Source organism: Nycticebus coucang, chromosome 11 (assembly GCF_027406575.1).
Source record: "Nycticebus coucang isolate mNycCou1 chromosome 11, mNycCou1.pri, whole genome shotgun sequence".
NCBI lineage: Eukaryota > Metazoa > Chordata > Mammalia > Primates > Lorisidae > Nycticebus > Nycticebus coucang.
Genome location: NC_069790.1, coordinates 119,425,788 through 119,448,181, shown reverse-complemented (window position 1 = coordinate 119,448,181; position 22,394 = coordinate 119,425,788). Strand labels below are relative to the sequence as shown.

Below are 22,394 nucleotides of genomic sequence, written 5' to 3'. Positions count from 1 at the left end.
TGGCAGCTCCTCAGATTAAGGGATCAGGGGCTGAGGCCCTCCAGGCCACTGTTGCCAGGGCAACGCGGAGTCAGGCCAGGGCCTCTCCTCCAGCTTTCTGGAAAGCCTGGAAAGCATGTTGCCTGCGGCAGCCTCTCTTGTTGCTTCCCCATCATGGTGGGAACTTCTAGATTGAAAATTTTTTTAAATCTATTTTACATCTACCCTCTCTAGTTGGGTTACTTGAAATGAGTATTTCGAGTTAAAATGTAGATCTGCCCTTTATTTCTGATTTCTAGAAAAGACTTCTCCGGGCTAAAAAAGGAAAAAAAGAAGATGAAAGGAAAGGACTGGAAGGAAGGGAGAGACAGAAAAGGAAAGAAAAACTAAACTTAGTACTACTGACAGTGACTTTACCACTACTCAGCATTTTGGCTACAATTACACTATCAAGTGTAATAGTGACCTTAAACGAAAACTTCCAATCAGAAATCAGACCTAGCTGTGAGTTTATTAAGGATAATAATAATAATCACTACAACTCACTAAGTCTTACTATGTTCTGGACACTGTGCTAAGTACTAAATGCTTTCATTTCATTTTATCTTGCAACAACCTGTGAAATCAGTATTTGTGTCCCCTTGAATAGATCATGTTCAGAGACCAAGTTCACGTGGCCAGAATTTAAACTTAAGTGTGTTTAAGTTTAAATCAAACAAATCAAAATGTGTTCTGTTAACCACTGTTATGCACTGCCTCCCAACTTCAATGTGGATCATTAATTTTAAAGAAGGCAAACTATTACTGTTTCTCTCTGATTTGGAGCTCTGCTATCCCCTGATCACTGCATGTAAGTCTGAAACCAGTTTGCTGCCTGAAGTGCTCAGCCCAGGCAACACTGGGACAGGGGGCACCATTCACCTCACTAAGGTAGAAGTCATGTTGCTTGGCGCATTGGCAATAAGAGCACCAATCCAACCCCCATTTTATTTTACTTTTTATTTTTATTTTTTTGGAGACAGAGTCTCAAGCTGTCGCCCTGGGTAGAGTGCCATGGCATCACAGCTCACAGCAACCTCAAACTCTTAGGCTTAAGCGATTCTCTTGCCTCAACCTCCCAAGTAGCTGTGTCTACAGGCACCCGCCACAACACCCAGCTGTTTTTCGGTTGTAGTTGTCATTGTTGTTTGGCAGGCCCGGGCTGGATTCGAACCCGCCAGCTCCAGCGTTTGTGGCTGGTGCCCTAGCCACTGAGCTACAGGCGCCGAGCCATTTTTTTTTTTCATTTTTTGAGACAGAGTCTCTGTTGTCTGGGCTGGAGTGCCATGACCTCAACCTAGCTCACAGCAACCTCAAACTCCTGGGCTCAAGCAATCCTCCTACCTCACCCTCCCAAGTAGCTGGGACTACAGCTACCTGCTGAGATGCCCAGCTAATTTTTTCTATTTTAAGTAGAGACAGGGTCTTGCTCTTACTCAGGCTGGTGTCAACTGCTGGGTTACCCACCCACCCCCATGTTAGACTGAGCCCCTCTATTCCTTAGGGACTTTGGGTAGAGTGCTATCTATTGCATCAAGAGGCTCCTCTTCTTAAGTTCTGAAGTTGGGACCTAAGAAGCCATTCGTTTAACAGAGAAGTAGTTGGGTGAAAGATTATTATAAAGAAAATGTACATGCTACCTGGTAAAATAACACACGCCCTTGATTCTAACCTGCCAGTCTTGATATTAACTTTTGGGTTCTCACCATTCCCTTCACTGCTCACTGCTACATAAATGAAGCTCACTGCTTGAGAAATATCCATTTTCTCAAAATAACACCCATATTATACAATAGGACCGTCACTGGTATCTATTAATTAGGATAATGAAAAATTGAATTTTAAACACACCAATGAAAATTTCTATCCTAAAAAAATGAATATCAGGACTACAGACTGTTTCTTTTTTAGAATCATTATACTCTAATAAGTCTAAAACCTTTTTTTTTTTTTTTTTGTAGAGACAGAGTTTCACTTTATTGCCCATGGTAGAGTGCCATGGCGTCACATAGCTCACAGCAACCTCCAACTCCTGGGCAACCTCCAACTCCTGCCTCAGCCTCCCAAGTAGCTGGGACTACAGGCCCCCACCACAGTACCTGGCTATTTTTCTGTTGCAGTTTGGCCAGGGCCAGGTTTGAACCCACCACCCTTGGTATATGGGGCCGGCACCCTGCCCACTGAGCCACAGGCACTGCCCTAAAACCTTTTTAAGAACTAAATTCAATCAGTTCTTTATTTACAAGATACACAAATACTAAAATTATGCCCTCAAAGGATTGATATTGATAGGATTTAAGCTAAACTCAATTAAGAAAAGTAAACAGGGGCTTGGTATCCGTGGCTCAAGCCACTAAGGTGCCAGCCACATACACCTGAGTTGGCAGGTTCGAATCCAGCCCAGGCCTGCCAAACAACAATGATGGCTGCAACCAAAAAATATCTGGGCTATGTGGCGAGCGCCTGTAGTCCCAGCTACTTGGGAGGCAGAGGCAGGAGAATCAGTTGAGCTCAGGAGTTGGAGGTTGCTGTGAGCTGTGATGCCAGGGTGACAGCTTGAGGCTCTGTCTCAAAAAAAAAAAAAAAAGAAAAAACAGATTGGGAGGTACCTGTGGCTCAGTAAGTAGGGCACCAGCCCCATATACCAAGGGTGGTGGGTTCAAACCCGGCCCCGGCCAAACTACAACAAAAAAGTCAGGCGTTGTGGTGGGTGCCTGTAGTCCCAGCTACTTGGTGGCTGAGGCAAGAGAATTGCCTAAGCCCAAGATCTGGAGGTTGCTGTGAGCTGTGATGCCATAGCACTCTACCAAGGGTGACAAAGTGAAACTGTCTCTAAAAAAAAAAGGAAGAAAAGTAAACAGGTTATAAAAGGCAACATGTATAATTTTTCCATGGAAGTTTGGTCCAAGATCTACATGGTCCCATGATCAAGTTTTCTGCAAGTAAATTCTAAAATCTAAGATTAAATTTTTATGTTTGCATTTTTCTACTTGGATTGATGGTCTTCACTATAAATCACATTAATTTTGTCCAAAAGTAAAGACACAAAGTTGACACTGATAGTAACCCTCTGAATAATTTAAAAATAATGAATGTTCAACTAAAATTCTTATTATTCCTTTCCCACTTTAACCCAGCAGTTGCTTAGCTCATCTTTAATTAATCAATGCCTTACCAAGCCAAAAGTTTATGATACATTTTAAAATAAGTTTGGAAAAAAACCTTCAAAAATGTTTCAGAATGCTGCTAAAAGAACAAGTTAAAGTTCAGACCAAAGCAAGCCAATCTCTGGTATATTTAATCAAACAGTAGACAAATTGAGATAGACACATTTTTCTTGCCCAAATCAGTGCCAATTCTTCAGTCTCGGAATAAGCATTAATTTCATTCAAACATGGTTGGGTGTTCATTTAACCAAAAAGATCAGCTCACCTTATTAGTAAATCACATAACAGAATTGCATGTTTTTATTTAAAACTCTTTGCCCCCAAAATTAAAATATCATTTTTAATACCGTAAAAGGAATTTCTGAGTTGTAAGCAATAAAAACTTAACTTAGAATTGAACGAATCCTTTATATCTCCAAGAGATGATACTCAGTCTCTTCCTTAAATATAAACGAAGAAACACATCTTATGTACGACCCGGCATAAAGACTTTTAACCATCTCCATACCTATGAAATTAAGTGGATTGTTTGGGAAGCGTTCATCCCTTCTCTGTAGAGACTAAATCTGTGGTATTATATTTTAGAATATCTTTCAAATTCAGGACACAAAACCAATATTGAATTTATAATTATCAGCCAAACATTCCCCACTTCATCTGTCAACATTTTCAAGCTTGTTTTTAGCCCCAGAATCCCTTGTTTAAAATAAAACTATTTCAGAAGCTAAATACTATGTGAAATAATCTTTTGAAGGAGGCTAGAGTTGGAGAGAGAGGGATCCCAACCTACCTGCTGGGCAATTCCCCAACCACAGGGCTGCACTTGAGTGGTCTCCATGGAGTAAGGTCACTTCATAACCCCTGCCCTGGGCAAGTCACCAGGACTCTTTTTACCCTTGCTTCAACTTTCCCAGCCTCCATCTAAACTCTATAAGTTTAACGTATTCGATGACACATTCCTTGTTTAATTCTTTGAAAGAGCACAGGGTTTCTTAGGTTTATTTTTCCTTGTGGCGTATACGTGCATTTCTGTTCTCTATAACCCCTACGTTACTTGGCAGATGTTCATCTCAGAAAATGGTGAGTCCCTATAACCTTGCCAGTGAAATCGAGCGCTCTAACGCCCACCAAGAATCCCAAGAAGGCCAGGAAAAATAGCACAGATGTCCTGAAAAGACCTGTGTCAGAAAATCTACAAGAACCCCTGGGGTTATTTTTACGGGAAACGCTTCCAGTGGAAGGCAGGGGAAGACGCAGGGGCAAGGTGCAGCCCGGCAGGATCCTTGGCCACACACGCATTGTTGCGGCAGCGCAGAGGGTCCCCGCTCCTCCCGGCTTTCCCGGGCTTGGTGAGCGCCTAGAGCCGGCGCTCAGCGGCCATTGTGTGTTTGATTTTCCCTAAGGGCAGGGACGGCTTTTGTTCATTTCGCGCTTGCTGCACTGTCCGCCACCGAGAAGAAACTCAGAGAATGTTAAATAAATGGATGAAATCAGCCACAGGTGACGACGTGCAGGACGAAACAGGAACAATCCCAAATCTCTACCCAGCAGGGATGGGATGATTCTCTTTATTCAAACTAATCCAAAACCTTTGAAACATATCACTTAAAGATGATTTTATCATTCTGTCTGATATTTCAGCCCTAATATTAGGTAGTTAGAGCCCCCCAGATCCCTGCCAAATCTTCTCACCACCGTGATGCCTGGGGGGTGGCAGAAATCCTTCTCGGGCCGCCCTGCCCTCTGAAGGAAGGTCACCTAGCTGCCTGATAAGGGATCCAAGCGCAGGCAAAGCCACCCCTCCTGGCTTCTTTGCATCTCCAGATAGCGCCGGAAGGCAGCGACCCTGATGATTTCCTTTTAAATCGCCTCGCCTGGCTGTGCCTCTCTGTTCCTCTAAGCAGCAGCTTACAGACAGACCTCTGGGACCCCTGCAAGTGGTCCCCCCCAATCCCAGGCCTCCAACCCCTTCCAGATTCCCAACGAGCCTCCCCCAACCCCGCCCTGTCGCAGCCCGCTGGCCCCTAGGACCCCTCCTCAGTTTCCTTGGCTTGCTTCGCAGCTCCATCCTCGCCAGCTAAGAGAGTTTATACAAGCCCCAAGTTGCTGCGAGTGAATGGAGAAAGGGCTTAATACAAATTACTGTATTTTTAAAATTTGAAAGATGTATTAATATGAGACGGGCGCGGTGGTTCACACGTGTAACCCCAAGCACTTTCGGAGGCCGAGGCGAGAGGCTCGCTTGAGGCCATGAGTTCGAGACTAGGCTGGGCAAGATGGCGCATCCCCGTCTCTACGCAAAAAAAAAAAAAAAGTCTCTACCCATATTTATCTTTTAAACATGTAAATTTTATAAATTTAAATTAATTTTAATGGCTTGACTTTTAAACGTTCTTCTGCTCAACCGTCCTGTGCCCAATCCGGTAAGGCCCGCGGCGCCCGGCAGCGAGCGGAGGCTGGCCACGGCCTCGCTCCGGCGCCGGCGCCACGTCGGGCGGCACGGGGCCGGGTTTGCTGCCCCCTGCTGGCAAGAGCCAGGGAGGCCCCAGCAGCCTCCGGGCCGGTACCTGGCCGCTGGCGGCCGCTCTAGGAACGCGCGGGGGGCCCTCTCGGTGGTGGCGCGGGGCGGCCTCCGCGCTCACAGTCCCCGCCCAGCGCCCAGGGACCTGCCGGCCCGGAAGCCCGAGCCCCAGAAACCCTGCCAGCCTGTTTGCCTTTTCCCTGTGGCGGCTTTCGAACCTTCTTGCCGCGATCCATGAGACCAGCTCTTTTTAGCGGAAGCAGCTCTAGCATCTCGTTTTCTTGCACTCTGGGCTGCCTGTCCCAATTTCCCAAAGTTTAGTGGAGCCTGTTCTGCAAATCCTCGTGCAAACACAAAGGTGAAGCCTCAGGAATTTGAAAAGCACAGTAGAGATGAGCGGTGCCTCCCCTACCTCCCATACTCAGAAGAGTACAAAAGGAATCCCGAGGGCTGTCGGGTCCAAGAAGGAAAGGAGGACACCGTGAATTTACCCCGAACTTTAGGGTTTATAAAACTTTTTCCCACCCAACATTTCACTCTTAACCCACTTTTCTCATTTTACAGATAAGGAAGGAAACTGAAGCTCAGGTAAATGAACCTAGTGGCAGATGTGCCATGGGGAGGTGGACCTTGACACGTTCTCTGATGATGAGCTGGACTTTTTTTTTCTTGATACATTTTCTAATATTTGCCTAGTTATTTCCAAAGACTAAATTCCTAGAGGTAGAACTGCCAGGTCAAAGGGCATGGGTGGGTTTTTTTTTTAAGGCTTTTCAGGCACATTGCTAAACTTCTCTGGGAGGCTTGCAGGCCGGCAAGCCCTTGGTGCATTTAAGAAACTGTGTGTGTATCTGCGAGAGTGGGGGGAGTGCCGCGCCGGCGGACTTTGGCAGGGGCTGGACTCTTACTGGATTTGATCCTGGTCCTTTCTTGCTTAGCTCCTTTGGGGTGGTTCCCCATTGCTCTTAGGCTAACGTCTAACATCTCATTAGGGCCCAATAAGCCCCTCCAGCCTCCTATTGTTGTGTGTTCCTAGGGCTCCAAAGGACCTTGAACTGGGGTGGCTATAAACAACAGACATGTATTCTCTCCCAGTTCTGGAGGCTGGAAGTCCAAGATCAAGGTGTGGTTAGAATTGCTTCCTACCGGAGGCTCTGAGGGAGAACCTGTTTCAGGCGTCTCTCTATCCTCTGGAGGTTGCTTGCATCCCTTAACTTGTAGACACATCATACTCCAAGGTCTGCCTCTGTCTTCACTTGGCATTCTTCTGTGTTTCTAAGTCTCTTTTCCTTCTTTTTTTTTAGACAGTCTCTCTTTGTCACCCTTGGTAGAGTGCTGTGTCATTGTAGCTCTCAGCAACCTCAAACTCCTGGGCTTAAGAGATTCTCTTGCCTCAGCCTCCCAAGTAGCTGGGACTACAGGTGCTGGCCACAACACCTGACTATTTTCAAAGACCAGGTCTTGCTCTGGCTCAGGCTGGCCTCGAACCTGTGAGCTCAGGCAATCGAACCACCTTAGCCTCCCAACAAGTGCTGGGATTACAGGCGTGATTAAGCACCAGGCCTCTTTCTTTTCTTTCTTCTTCTTCGTCTTCTTTTTCTTTTTTTGAGATAGGGTCTCACTGTGTGCCCTGGGTAGAGTACTATGGCATCACAGCTCACAGCAACCTCAAACTCTTGGACTCAAGCAATTCTCTTGCCTCAGCCTCCCAAGTAGCTGGGACTACAGGTGCCTGCTACAATGCCTGGCTATTTTTCTTTAGAGATGGGGTCTTGCTCTTGCTCAAGCTGATCTTGAACTCCTGAGCTCAGGCAATCCACCTGCCTTGGTCTCCCAGAGTGCCTCCCATTACTGTGGCCACAGTGAGCAACCTCGCACTTTTTTCCTTTTCTTAAAAGGATAATAGTCGGGTGGCGCCTGTGGCTCAATGGAGTAGGGCACCGGCCTCATATGCCGAAGGTGGCAGGTTCATACCCAGCCCTGGCCAAAAAAAAAAAAAAAGGATAATAGTCACATTGAATTAAGGGCCCACTCTACTTCAGTAATGACTCCATTCCTTTTTAATTGAATTAATTACATTGGCAATGACCCTATTTCCAAATAAGATCATATTCTGAAGTTCTTGGAAGGACCTGAATTTTGGGAAGACACTATTCAACCCACACAGGCTGTCTCCCAGACTCCAGTACCCTGGCCTTCTCTGTGCTTCTGGGGCACCCTACTACCTTGGGTTCACCCATGCTGCCCGTCTTCGTGGAGCACTCATCTCCTAACTAACTTGCAAAGTGTTGAGGAAATGTCACTGAATCCCATAGGTTAGAGTAACCACCACCCCTTCCCCAACCCGTTACTGGGCTCACAGCACTTATCACAATTATGATTTAAGTGGCATTGCTGAACAATAAACTTAAGTGTATGGCCCAAAGGGCTTACAAAGGACATGGGAAGCCTTCCCCCATAGGACAGGCCAGAGATGACAAAGACCTGTGTTGAATCCACAACAGAGAGTCCATGGAGAAGGCCAGGAGGTGGTGGCCCCTGCATGTGGGAGGGACATCCAAATCCAGGCTATACTTTCCACTAGGTGGTACAGGAAATAAACCCACCTCCTGACCTTGGCTCACAAGGCCCCACCCCATTCCCCGACCTCTACTGAAATCATCCCTTTGCTGCTCCACACTGGTATTGTTCCTGCCCCTTGATCCCGCCAAGCCACTTCCCACCTTCACAGTCACTGCACCCAAGGCCTAGAATCCTCTCCATCCGGATTTTTAAATATTGGCTTCTATCATTCAGGTTTCATTGACATCATCACTCCCTTACCCACCCCCCAGTTCACCCCCCACACCTTCTCCCTTTATTAGGTAGCTAGTGAGGGACAAAAGGCAAGGGTGGGTGCTCTACCTTGGTGCTGCCTCAAGCAATTGCCCTACCTGGGAAAAAGGACAAGGACCGGCACTCTGTCTTGGTGCTGTCCCCACCCTTGATTCCTCTCAGGGCAACTGCCACCCCTGGAAGAAAGAGGAACACCCACTGGGCAAGCACAGTAAGATTTGGACAGTGACCTAGAGTAATCTAAGGCAAATTATCATGTCATTAACTGTCCATCAAAGTGGTTCTGTGGTGTTGGCTCATGCCTGTAATCCTAGCACTCCAGGAGGCCAAGGCAGGTGGATTTCCTGAGCTCATGAGTTCCAGACCAGTCTGAGCCAGAACAACACCTCATCTCTAAAAACAGCCGGGCATTATGGTGGGCACGTATAGTCCCAGCTACTTGGGAGGCTGAGGCAAGAGAATTGCTTAAGCCCAGGAGATTGAGGTTGCTGTGAGTTGTGATGCCTTGGCACTCTACTGAGGGTGACAAAGTGAGACTCTGTCTTGAAACAAACAAACAAGGCTCAATGCCCTTAGCTCAACGGCTAGGGCGCCAGCCATATACATCAGGGCTGGGGGGTTCAAATCCGGCCCGGGGCCATTTAAAACAACAATGACAAGTACAACAGCAAAAATAGCCAGGCATTGTGGCAGGCACCTGTAGGCACAGCTACTTGGGAGGCTGAGGCAAGAGAATCACTTAAGCTCAAGAGTTTGAGGTTACTGTGAGTTGCGACACCACGGCACTCTACCAAAGGTGACGTAGTGAGACTCTGTCTCAAAAAACAACAACAAAAAAGTGATTCAGTGATGACCTCTGAATCTCAATGAGGGCCCATCCAGACCCCAGACCATACCCAGAGCGTCTTGTTAGGACAGGGGCCTGTTTGTTGTCTGTAGTGAGCATACCTTGCTCTTGCTATATACACCCTCTTGATCTCCCTCAATAAAAATTACTTCATGCTTAACTTGCTTTCGGTGTGTCTGGTCATTCTCAACCAAGAGCATACCAAGAACCAAGAGCAGGCAATTGCTGACCCAATGCCATCAAATCACCCAGGCTTATCATCAAGTCATGTTTTCAATGTCTGTAACAATCTTGTCATTTATTGATTTGCATGTCTATTACACTGCACCTCTTGGAATTAAGCTCCATGAGGGCAGGGATCATGTTTGCCTCATCCACTACTGAGCCTAGATCAGACCCTGGAATGTGATGTGTGCTCACTAAGCGTTTGTTGGGTTACCAAACCTGTCACTTACCCTCTCTGAAGCTCTGTTTCTTCACCTGTGAAATAGGGAGGAGTCTATTTTAACTACTTCATAGGAAATAATAATGGTACCTGCCACAAAGAGCTGTGAGGATTTTTTTTTTTTTTTTTTTTTTTGAGACAGAGCCTCAAGCTGTCACCCTGGGTAGAGCGCTATGGTGTCACAGCTCACAGCAACCTCCAACTCCTGGGCTCAAGCGAGTCTCCTGCCTCTGCCTCCCAAATAGCTGGGACTATAGGCGCCTGCCACAGTGCCCGGCTATTTTTTGGTTGCAGCCGTCATTGTTGTTTGGCGGGCCCAGAGCTGGATTCGAACCTGCCAGCTCAGGTGTATGTGGCTGGCACCTTAGCCGCTTGAGCCACAGGTGCCGAGCCGAGCTGTGAGGATTAAATGGCACAATATATAGGCGGTGCCTCCAAGGAAACACTGCCAGGATCCATATCTGAGACTGATGCACCACGAGTGAAGTGGTAACTCTTTCAGATCCTGATGATTTAGCCCTCATGTTATTCTAGTTACCTAACATTTACTAGAAAAGATGGAAGAAGTGTGGTGTTGTGGAAACTGCCCTGGACTTGGACAGAGAGGTTTTGAAATTGAGTTCCTTGGGAACTTGAGGCTGTGATTGGAAATAATTAGTCCTATAAAAGCTTGAATGAGTGATACGTAAATTATAATGTACTTACTTCCCACATTAAGATTCCACAGGTTCTTTTTTTTTTTTTTGAGAAAGAGTCTTACTATGTTATGCTCTGTAGAGTGATAGGGCGTCACAGCTCACAGCAACCTCTAACTCTTGGGCTTAAGTGATTCTCTTGCCTCAGCCTCCCAAGTAGCTGGGATCACAGATGTCCACCACAACACCCAGCTATTTTTCTTTCGTTGCAATTGTCATTGTTATTTAGCTGGCCCAGGCTGGGTTCGAACCCACCGGCCTCCATGTATGTGGCTGGCACCGTAACCACTGTGCCATGGGTGCTGAGCCCACAGGTTCTCTTTTTGTCTTAATTAAGCAATTATTTATTCATGATGTCAATAGGAAATGATATTGCTTAAAATTACTAGAAGAGATATGCTTACATTTATAATATTTTTGAAATTTAGGTAATATGAGGTTTTTGTAATTTTATTTTATTCTATTTTTTTGAGACAGAGTCTCTGTTGCCCTGGGTAGAGTGTCGGGCATCATAACTGACAGTAACCTCAAACCCTTGGGCTTGAGTAATCATCTTGCCTCAGCCTCCGAGTAGCTGGGACTTATAGGCACCCGCCACAATGTCCAGCTTATTTTCATAGAGATGGGGTCTCACTCATGCTCAGGCTGGTCTCGAACTCCTGAGCTCAAGCAATCCACCTGCCTTAGTCTCCAGAGTGCTTAGATTGGGAGCATGAGCCACTACGCCCAGCAGAGGTTTTTGTAATTTTAGAGGTGATATATTTTATTGCAAAAAATTTGGAGACTATAGAAAAATACAAAGAAGAAAGTTTTAAAGTTTCCCATAATCCTTTTTATTTTTTAGCTCTCACCTATATGCCACAGGGCAAGAAATTCAAACAAATGCTATCTCAGTGCAGTCGGGACAAGACGGAAAGCCTGACAGGCAGGTCTCTTCCAGAAAGGCCACAGAAAATACCCACGCTGATGTTCCCAGGCCCTGATGTTGTCTGGGTCCTGGGAGTGGCTGGCACAGGAAGAAGGCTGGCAAGAGGGAGCTGTGGCCCACGGTGGGGCATTTGACTATAGATTGAGAGGTCCCAATTTAAATTCAGAGGTGCTTTTCCCTAGGCCCTTAAGAACCTTTATTTCTTAATTTCTAAGTAGGTTAGGAAAATAATACAAGTACTGAAAATACAAAAAAGTATAAAGAAGAAATAATCACTAATAATCTCACCTTTGAGCTACGAGCTGTTAGAATTTTAAAAGACTTCCTTATAGCTTTTTGTTTGCTTGGTTTCATTTATTTTTACCTTTGAATTAAGGGTCCCTGTCATTTAACACTGACATTCCCAACCACGGCAGCATGTTGGAATCCCCTGATTTTAAAAACTGTTAGAGTCTAGGGCCACGCCTGTGGCTCAGTTGGTAGGGCGCCGGCCCCATATACCGAGGGTGGCGGGTTCAAACCCGGCCCCGGCCAAACTGCAACCAAAAAATAGCCGGGCGTTGTGGCGGGCACCTGTAGTCCCAGCTGCTCGGGAGGCTGAGGCAAGAGAATCGCTTAAGCCCAGGAGTTGGAGGTTGCTGTGAGCTGTGTGAGGCCACGGCACTCTACCGAGGGCCATAAAGTGAGACTCTGTCTCTACAAAAAAAAAAAAAAAACAGTTAGAGTCTGGTCGTCACCCTGGATGTTCTCATTCAACTGATCTGCACCCCAATCCCTGCATTCCGGCATTAGTTCTTCTAAACCTCCCAGGCAATTCTAAGGTATAGTGAGAACTGAGGCTCTCTGCCCTAGTGTGTTGCTCACATTTTTGTGTAAATTATATTAAGCATGTTAAATAGCTACATAGTTTCTATCAGGGGCTATGCCACACTTTATTTACCACTTCTCTATTGAGCATTTCAGTTTCTGTGTTTACTTTAAATAACACCTGAGTACTTAAATGTCTTTAAGCAAGTATTTGCTCCTATTTCTGTTTTTTTCTGAGTCTGGATTCATAGAAACAAAATTACTACTAGGTCAAAGGGAATTCATCATTTTAACTGATCTCTTATTTTATGTTGTCCTTCCTCTTAAGAGAGGTTATACCAATTTACAATCCTAAAATAGTACTGGTCTCGCCATGCCTTTGACAGTGTAAGCAATACACTCTTAATTTTTTTCTATTGTAATAGGTGAAAAACCTTGGAATGATGTAGTTAACATTTGTCTTTCTTCAGTTTATTAAGATTTATTTTGATTACAGAGAGTGAACTCTTATGGTTGTCTATTATTAGTTACTCTTATTTCCTTTGTGAATTGTCTGCTCATGGCCTTTGCCATTATACTGTGGGCTCTTTACATATTAGGGATACTAATCAGTAATATTTCGAGTGTCATAAATAATAGCAATATTTTCTTTTTTTTTTTTTGTGGAGACACAGTCTCACTTTATGGCCCTCGGTAGAGTGCCGTGGCCTCACACAGCTCACAGCAACCTCCAACTCCTGGGCTTAAGCAATTCTCTTGCCTCAGCCTCCCAAGTAGCTGGGACTACAGGCGCCTGCCACAACGCCCGGTTATTTTTTGGTTTTGCAGTTTGGGCGGGGCCGAGTTTGAACCCGCTACCCTCGGTATATGGGGCCGGCGCCTTACCGACTGAGCCACAGGCGCCACCCATAATAGCAATATTTTCTTAATTTGCTATTAACCTTTTGATTTTATTTATGCTGGTATGTTTGATTGAGACTTCTGTTGAGTATTATGCCTTTCCTGTCTTTTAGTTATCAGTTAGATGTAATTTATACTTCCTTATGCTTTTATTTGTGATTTTTTTTTTTTTTTCAGACAGTCTCACTCTGTTACCCAAGCTAGAGTGCCCTAGCGTCAGCCTAGTTCACAGCAACTCAAACTCCTGGGTTCAAACGATCCTCCTGCCTCAGCCTCTTGAGAAGCTGGAACTATAGGTTCCTGCCACAACACCCCCCTAATGTGTAGAGATCAGGTTTCACTCTTGCTCAGGTTGGTCTCCAACTCCTGACATAAAGTGATCATCCAGGCCTCCCAGAGTGCTAGGATTCTAGGCTGCACACTCGGCCTTTTGTTTGATTACATTATACATAATTCTTTAATCCTCTTGGACTTTATTTTCTTATATGATATGAAGGTTAGTTACCACTTTAATTATTTTTTTCCCAAATGGCCCACTAAGTCTTTCAGTAAAATTTATGTAAATAATTCTCTACATTTGTGATTGCTGTAATTACCGGGCAGTAAAACACCATGGTTAAATGTGTGGATTCTGGTGCCAGAATGCTTGAGTTTGCATCCCCACTTACTAATTATTTGATGTCAAACAACTTATTTAACATCTTTGCGCCTCACTGTCCTCATCTGTAAACAATCACAGCACCAGTCTTACAGGGTTGTTGTGGAAATACTTGCTGCTCTGTGAACCTTAGCGATTTGCAGATGTACTATAGGCCTGGATTCCAGGAGTTCTGTCCTTGCCCTGTTCTCATCCCTGTGTTTAGTAGATGTTCTAATGTTTAGTAGGACAAGTTCTCTGCTATGGCTCTTGTTATTCCATTTTCCTAGCTTCATTCACCTGTTTTCCAAAATAAATGGCCCACCTTTTCATTTACTGGGCTTGGCGCATGGCGCCAGGTGCCGGGGCGGCCGTTCAATTTATTGGCACCACGGAAAGGCCTCGGGGTCTTGGTGGAGAGAAGCAGGACAGAGTGTGGAGCAGGCCGCGGGTGAGGTCAGGGGTCATGGGAAGAGGAAGGACGAGGAGGATGAAGACGAGAAGAGGTAGGAGCAAAGAGGTAGAAACAGGACGACAGAGCCCAGATTAGGGGTGAGGACGCCTGCCGAGGTACCAGGTGCGAGGTGCGCCTGGGCTCTCCCAGACGGAGCTCGCGGGTAAAAGGGCCCGGGTGGCCTGGGTGTCCCTGTCTAGGTACTAAGCAGCTGAACAGCCCGTCCATACTCGGAGAGAAAGTGCCCGGGGAGTGTGAGAGGGAGGCTGTGCCGGGAGCCTGAAGCTGGAGACAGTCCCTGGGCAGGTGCTGCGTGAGGTTGTCGGACTGTCAAGGTGCGAGCGACATCTTACACCTGTGTGGGGGTATAGCTCAGGGGTAGAGCATTTGACTGCAGATCAAGAGGTCTCTGGTTCAAATCCGGGTGCCCCGCTGTGTGTTGGCTTTGGGGATTTCCAGGGTCTAATCCGGGTCTTCAAAGAGCCTGCATCCCCTAAAAACAGGACCTGCTTCCGCCTTCCTCCTGCTGTCTCATTGTCGCAGTCCCTCATCACCTTCCTCTTGCAGCTCCTTTTGAATGCGGGAGGCAGGGAGTGGGGTGGAGAGGCGTGGAGGGTGAGGGCACCCCTTGGTCACAGCCAGGCTCCCTAGCCACCCGACTGGTAACGTGTATATATACTATGTTGTCCAAGTAAGCATGACTTGGAGAGTAAATGAGGTTGCTAAAAGTCATTTACATTATGTACTTTTGGGAACTGTTTGCTTATTGATAGCCATATTTGTTTCAGTATTTGGGTAGACCTACAAAATAATTCTATTCATAGCTACTTTCGAAGATACAGAGAAAAAGTGCATACTACCATAATGAAATATTTTCTTGCAGTAAGTAAATTAGCTGTCACAAAAATAGGTTATTTGCATATAAACCACTTCTTTATTTTACAGCAAATTCAGCTTTTATATCAATTGGTAGAATATCATGGCTTGCTTGGATGCAGCTGTGTTATGTATATACCACAACTGATTCCAATGACATTTCTGCTTAATTTTCTTAGGATTTACTAGAGACTTCCTTGCTAAGAACATTGTTGCTATCACAGTGCTGTGCTCCTAAAATTGCATTCTTGTATTATTACTGCAAAAACAGAGTTCTACCTTCAGTACTGAACTTTTTTTTTTTTTTTTTTTTTTTTGATACAGAGCCTCAAGCTGTCACCCTGGGTAGCAACCTCCAACTCCTGGGCTCAAGTGATTCTCTTGCCTCCCCTCCCAAGTAGCTGGGACTACAGGCACCCGCCACAATGCCTGGCTATTTTTTGGTTGCAACCATCATTGTTTGGCCAGCCCGGGCTGGATTCGAGCCCACCAACTCAGGTGTATGTGGCTGGTGCCTTAGCTGCTTGAGCCACAGGCGCCGAGCCAGTACTGAACTTTTTTTAGAGACAGAGTTTCACTTTGTCGCCCTCAGTAGAGTACCTTGACATCACAGCTCACAGCAACCTCCAGCTCCTGGGCTTAGGCAATTCTCTTGCCTCAGCCTCCCGAGAAGCTGGGACAGGTGCCCACCACAACGCCTGGCTATTTTTTTGTTGCAGTTTGGCCAGGGCTGAGTTTGAACCCACCACCCTTGGTATATGGGGCCGATGCCCTACCCACTGAGCCACAGGTGCCACCCCCCAGTACTGAACTTTTAAAATGAGTGAAATTGCATCACAATAATGTCTTGACAAAATGATATTTCAAAAGCTTTGCTTTGATTCCATGAACTGAATAGTAGGACAATGGACCTCAAAGCAGTACTGTCCCCAGTAACAGACGTATTTCACCCCTCTTAACGAGGGCTTCATAGTTCCTCAGCTTCCTCCATCACCAGCTTACTAGTCCGTTATTCCTCAGGATGGTGTTTTCCTCATAAAGACTCATCTCCCCTGGGATGAGGGGGGAGGTGATCAGGAAGGAGAAGAGAGGTGGGCAGCCTGGGCTCCTGGTGGGCCCTGTGATTGAGATTCTGGAGAAGAAATGAATCCTGGGGATCCTCATCCTGACTCTTGTCAGCTGCCGGATCATGCACAGGTGAGCCTGAGTCCCTTTTCAGGTGGGTAGCATGGGGGACGTGGCTTAATCTGTTTTTCAGTGGTACCTGATCTCTCCTGAGAATTTTTCTATTCGTATTTTAATAACAATCTTCACTTTTTTTTTTTTTTTTGAGAGACAGAATGTCGTTCTGTTTCTCTTGGTAGAGTGCCATGGAGTCATTGTAGCTTACAACAACCTCAAACTTGGGCTTGAGCAATCCCTTTGCCTCAGCCTTCCAAGTAGCTGGGACTATAGGCACACACTACCACGCCTGGTTGGTTTTTCTGTTTTTTAGTAGAAATGGGGTCACAATCTTGCTCAGGCTGGTCTAGAATGCCTGAACTTACACAATCCATCTGCCTCGGTCTCCTAGAGTAATAGGGTGACAGGCATGAGCCACTGCCCCCTGCTAATCTCCACATTTTTAATGTAAGCTTGGTATGGCTTGCTTGAATGGCCTCTTCATAATCAAGAGCTGTTTCTAGTATTCAGTGCCTGAGTGTGGCTGTGTTTATGATTTAGCCATGCATAATCTGGTGCACAAGAGGCTAAATGATAGGTTTGTTCTCTGAGGCAGTTTCTGAGATGCATGGAGGGGACCAGCGGGTCTTCACAGGCACAGACAGTCTCACAAGCACATTGCAAAGAGTCTGTTAGTTCTAGCAAGCCAATTTCATCTGGCTATTAATTTGAATGTTATTAGATTTGTGACTTCATTTGTATTTATTTCCAAAATTATTTTATCTGTACATGTATGAAATTGCAAGTATAAGGCATTCATATCTAGTTTTTTGTACATATTTGTATATAGTTATAAACACTATAATAAACTAACATTTACTAACACTGATTCTCTAAGAGAAGTGTTTCCCTTTAAAGGTGTAGAAGAGATAACGTGGTTACTGGGTGACAGGGCTGGAACGGAGTCTTAATTTTTCTCTGGATGCCATCTTGTACATTTCCAGTTCTGAGCCATGTGAGATACTCATACAAAAGTTAATTAACGCACATGTTCAGAAAACCTCGGTTCAAACCTTCTGACTTCCAGAAGCCTCTGTTGGGTCTTCTCAAGGAATGGGGTCAGGCTGCCTTTTCTGCTTCTCTGGGCAACCCCATTGTATGCAAAGAGTGGGATGGCAAGGAGGCGGGAGAGGACAGAGCAGGGAGAGGGCTGATCGCAGACGGCATCAGAGGCTGGAGCCCATCCTAAAGAGCAGTCAGCATTAGTTGAGGCAGGATAATGTAGTGGCTGTTTAACACTTGATTCTGTCACTTAACTCATTATGATTTGGGACAAGTTTCTTTAATTCCCTGTGTCACTTCATTGATGATGATAGTGGTGATGATAGTACTATCACAAATAATTTTTAAATTGTATATATGAAGTTCTTAGAACGGTTTGTCTGGTACATTATAAATATTCAAAAACAGTGGATATTATAGATATTGCAGAGATCTTGGGTGTGGTTACCAAAGTGAGAAGTGCTAAGGAGGCAAGCTTACCCTCAAGAGTAGGTATAACTCAGAGGTAGAGCATTTGACAGTAGATCAAGAGGTGCCCAGTTCAAGTCCAGGTCCCCACTGTAATTATTCCCAAACCTCCCTTTACTCTGCTCTGCCTCTGGGTAATGTTACCCCAAATACCCACTGGAAACCTGATCCAGTTCCTTTACAGCATGAAAGGCTCCTGCAGACTTTTGAATTTTTGTTACTCCGTTACCATTGGACTACAAAGAATGCCTTATTTGTGGGCTGTCCCCACGTTCTCCTGCAACCGCCTCCTGGACTCGGGTGTGTATCCAGGACAGAAGAGGGCACCCTCACCATGGCCTCTCATCCAGTGTCCCCTCTGAGGAGGAAGACTGAGTGAAAATGTGTGAGCTGTATGTTCAGAAGCTCTGCATCCAGCAGGTGCTCAAAGACTGTGTGGTGCACCTGCGCATCTACAAGCCGAACCACCCCATGAAGTTCCTCCAGGAGCACTTTGAGAATCTGAAGAAGGACGAAAACAGACAGATTTTGCCTCAGCAGAAGACAAACTCGCAGTTGGACTCCCACAATGAGGAAGTTTCTCCTGCCCCTCGGAACCCTGCAGTGAAGCCAGCCACGGGTGCAGAGGTGTGAGTGCCGAGGTGTACACAGAGAAGGATGCTGTCTCCTGTGTCAGAAAGGTGATTCCAAGGACTCTAAGACCACGCAGCGCTGGCCAAAGCCATCTCCAAGAATGTACTCTCTTCTCATCTTGATGACAATGAGAGAAGTGACATATTCAAGGCCATGTTCCTTATCACTCACATCTCTGGAGTGAGACAGTTATACAGCAAGGGAGGAAGGAGATAATTTCTGTTGTTGTTGTTTTTTTCTGGAGTATGATAGGAAACTACTGGAGAGTTTTGAACAGAAAAGTAACATAATCTGATTTGTATTTTTAAAGAGTCACTGTGGCTGTTATGTTGAAAACATTGTCGAGTGACAGGAATGAAGACAGAATGAACAGATAAGAGGCCATTGCAATAACCTAGGTGCGAGAATGATGGTGGCTTGGGCTCGTAGGGTAGCAGTGGAAGGATGAGAAGCATTCTGATTCTTTTTCTTTCTTTCTTTCTTTTTGAGACATTGAGTCTCACTGTGCTGCCCAGACAGGGTAGCGTTGTATCATCATAGTACAACTGTCAGTAATCCTGACTCCTAGGCTCAAGTGATCCTCCTGCCTCAGCTTTCCATGTAACTGAGACTACAAGTACACCTACACCTGGCTAATTATTTTTTATAACATGTAAAAAATACACAGGGTCTCACTATGTTTCCCAGGCTGGTCTTAAGCAACCCTCCCAACTTGGCCTCCCAAGTTGAAATGCTGGGATTACAGGCATGAGCCACTCGCTAAGACCAGAGTTTTAATAAATTTTAAAGATGGAGCCAATGGAGTTGGCTGACAGCTTGAATGTAGAATTTGAGAGAAAATGAGTTGTTTTTTGTTTTTGTTTTTGAGACAAAATTTCATTGTTGCCCTGGGTAGAGTGTTATGGTATCATCATAGTTCACAGCAACCTCAGTTTCTTGGGTTCAAGAGATCCTCTTGCTTCAGCCTCCCCAGTAGCTGGGACCACAGCTGACTGCCACAATGCCTGGCCAGGTTTTCCCGGAAGGAGATAATTTCTATGTAATTGACCCAGGAGACTTGGATGTGTATGTAGAGTGGGTGGCCAGCATCAGCGAGGGATGCAGCTTTGGGGAGCTGGCGCTCATTTATGGCACCCCCAGGGCCTCAACGGTGAAAGCCAAGAGGGACCTCAAGCTCTGGGGCATTGACTGGGACAGCTACCAGCGCATCCTCATGGGCAGCACACGGAGAAAATGCAAGATGTGCGAGGAGTTCCTGAGCAAGATGTCCGTCCTAGAGGCCCTGGAGAAGTGGGAGCGCCTGACCGGGGCTGATGCCCTGGAGCCCGTCCAGTTTGAAGATGGAGAGAAAATTGTTGTCTGGGGGGAGCCAGATGAGACGACGACTTCATCATCACGGAGGGCCCAAAGCAGTCAGTGAGGAGTATGGGGGGGTGGGGCGTCTTGGGCCCTCCAACTATTTCAGGGAGATTGCACTGCTACTGAACAGGCTGCGTGCAGCCACGGTGGCGGCCCGGGGACACCTCAAGTGTGTGAAGCTGGACCGGCTGCACTTCAAGCGTGTGCTGTGCCCCTGCTCCGAGATCCTGAAGAGGGGCATCTAGCACTACAACAGCTTCACCTTCCCACCGTCTGAGCCGTTGCCTCCCTCATGTCCAAGCCCCCCACCCACGTGATGGCCAAGTGTGGTGTCTGTGTCTGGAGGGTGGGGTGGGGCTCCCTTCCCAGGACTCACTGTTTGGAATCAATAATCACCTTGTGCATTTCAAAAAAAATGCCTTATTTGTATAAAATTAAATTAGATTAAAAAAGACAGTACAGTGTACACACTATAGTACCATTTGGTTTACAGAAAAAGCAGGAGGAAATATGCATCAATAACTCACAACTTCCCATTATCTACAGAAGAATAAATACATAAATGGTTAACGTGGGTGGGTTTCCTCCAGTGATGGGAGTGAGAGGCTTAAGAGATGAATGAGAGGAAGAATTTTCTTCTGAGACAGAGTCTCACTAGGTGGCCCTCTGTAGAGTGCCGTGCATGGAGTCACAGCTCACAGCAACCTCCAACTCTTGGGCTTAAGCGATTCTCTTACCTCAGCCTGCCAAGTAGCTGGGACTACAGGCACCTGCCACAATAACCCAGCTATTTTTTTATTGCAGTTGGCATTGTGGTGTAGCTGGCCCGGGCCAGGTTCAAATCCACCACCCTCTGTGCATGTGGTCGGCACTATAACCACTGTGCTACAGACACCCAGCCAAGAGGAAGAATTTTCACTGCACACTTTTTGTTCCTTTTGAATGTTGTATCATGTGAATTCTGTACCTACAGTGTTTATTTATAAAATATACAATTTAAAATTAAAAATAAATCCAAATAAATTAGTTCTCCCCCACTAAGACTGTTGGATCTAGGGAGGGGGTCCCACTACTTTTGTGTGTATTTGAAATTTCCCATGATAAAAAGTTTCCAAAAGTCCCTTTCTCAAGTTTCTTACTTATTTATTTATTTTTGAAAGAGGGTCTCACTATGTCACCCTCAGTAGAGTGCTGAGGCATCACAGCTCACAGCAACCTGAACTTCTGGGCTTAAGCGATTCTCTTGCCTCAGCCTCCCAAGCAGCTGGGACTACAGATGCCCACCACAATGCCCAGCTACTTTTTGGTTGCAGTTGTCATTGTTCTTTAGCAGGCCCAGGCCAGGCTCGAACCCGCCAGCCTTGGTGTATGTGGCCAGCGCCAAGCCTTTCTCAAGTTTGATGAAGATACAATCACCCCCTGAAAGGGAAACTAGCATCAGCACACAATGGATGGGATTGGCCTCAGCACAAGTGACCCAGAGAGGTATGTTTACGAGAAGCAGCCACAGTGCTTTCTTCAGACTTAAATGGCTTAACTGCACCACAATCCCACAGCCTAACGTGGGTGATGAGCTAATGTCTCCCCCAAATATTTTAGAAGGGAAGTCAGACAGTAAGGAATTAGTAGATGTTTTATCCAGCTATGCCATGCAGGCAAAGACCCTTTCCAACCTGTATTTGGAAAGAATTCTTGCAATGTCATCACAAAATTTGGCTCTGAAGTTAGACTATCTGGGTTACCGACTCTCAGCTTTAGTTTCTTCATCTGCAAATGGGGGATAATGACAGTACCTACCTCACAAAGTCATTGTGAAGACAAAAGGAAACACTCAACAGGTCACAGGCCAAGACACTGGCAGTGACAAGCCAGTGAAACTGAGGGACGGGATACAGCCATCTGCTGCCAGTAATCAAGGAGTCACCAAGGGTCTCAGTTTGGGGGATGTAAATATTCTGGCCTCAATTCAGGGGAAAATACTTTGGAACAAGGATAATTCATAATAATTTTCCACGGCCTGAGAAAATACCCTCAAGAGCATTCAATTCCATGTGCTCTGACTGCAGTCTCACTAAGTAACTTTCTTCTTCTATTTTTTTGTTTTTAGAGACAGAGTCTCACTTTATCACCCTCGGTAGAGTGCTGTGGCTTTTCACTAAGCAACCTCCAGATGGCTAATTTGGTTTCCCAGGTAACCTAAAGGGCATTCTTGCTTCTTATGTGTCAGTCTTTCAGAGTCTAATTAGGGAGGTCTTGAAAGCCAGGTCAAATTAAGTTGCATCTGCAAGTTCAGGGTTCTGGTGCTATAAACCTGAAGCCCAAGCTCTATACCTTGACAACCACATTGAGGTTCTGCCAGTTTGGGATTTCTGGACGCCTTTCTGAAACCAATTAATAGCACTCCGGTGAGGGTCATGTTGAAGGTTGTAGCCCAGCAGGTGCCATTGTGGGGAAGTGTGGAGGGGAGAGCCTTTGGAAACACCACAGATGAAGTTACTGTTGATCATCCCTGTTGTGAGCCACTTAACTGGGCAGTATTCTTGGATCCAAATATTTTTCACATGTAGGAATCAATCCTAAA

At 45.8% G+C, this 22,394-nt stretch overlaps 1 non-coding gene and 1 pseudogene across 1 annotated transcript; both read left to right on the top strand.

Moving 5' to 3' along the window:
- Positions 1 to 14,149: 14,149 nt before the first annotated feature.
- LOC128598415 (cAMP-dependent protein kinase type I-beta regulatory subunit-like) lies at positions 14,150 to 20,130 on the top strand (annotated as a pseudogene).
- On the top strand, positions 14,616 to 14,688 carry TRNAC-GCA (transfer RNA cysteine (anticodon GCA)). The gene has a single exon. It is a non-coding gene; the product is annotated as a tRNA-Cys (tRNA).
- Positions 20,131 to 22,394: the final 2,264 nt, after the last annotated feature.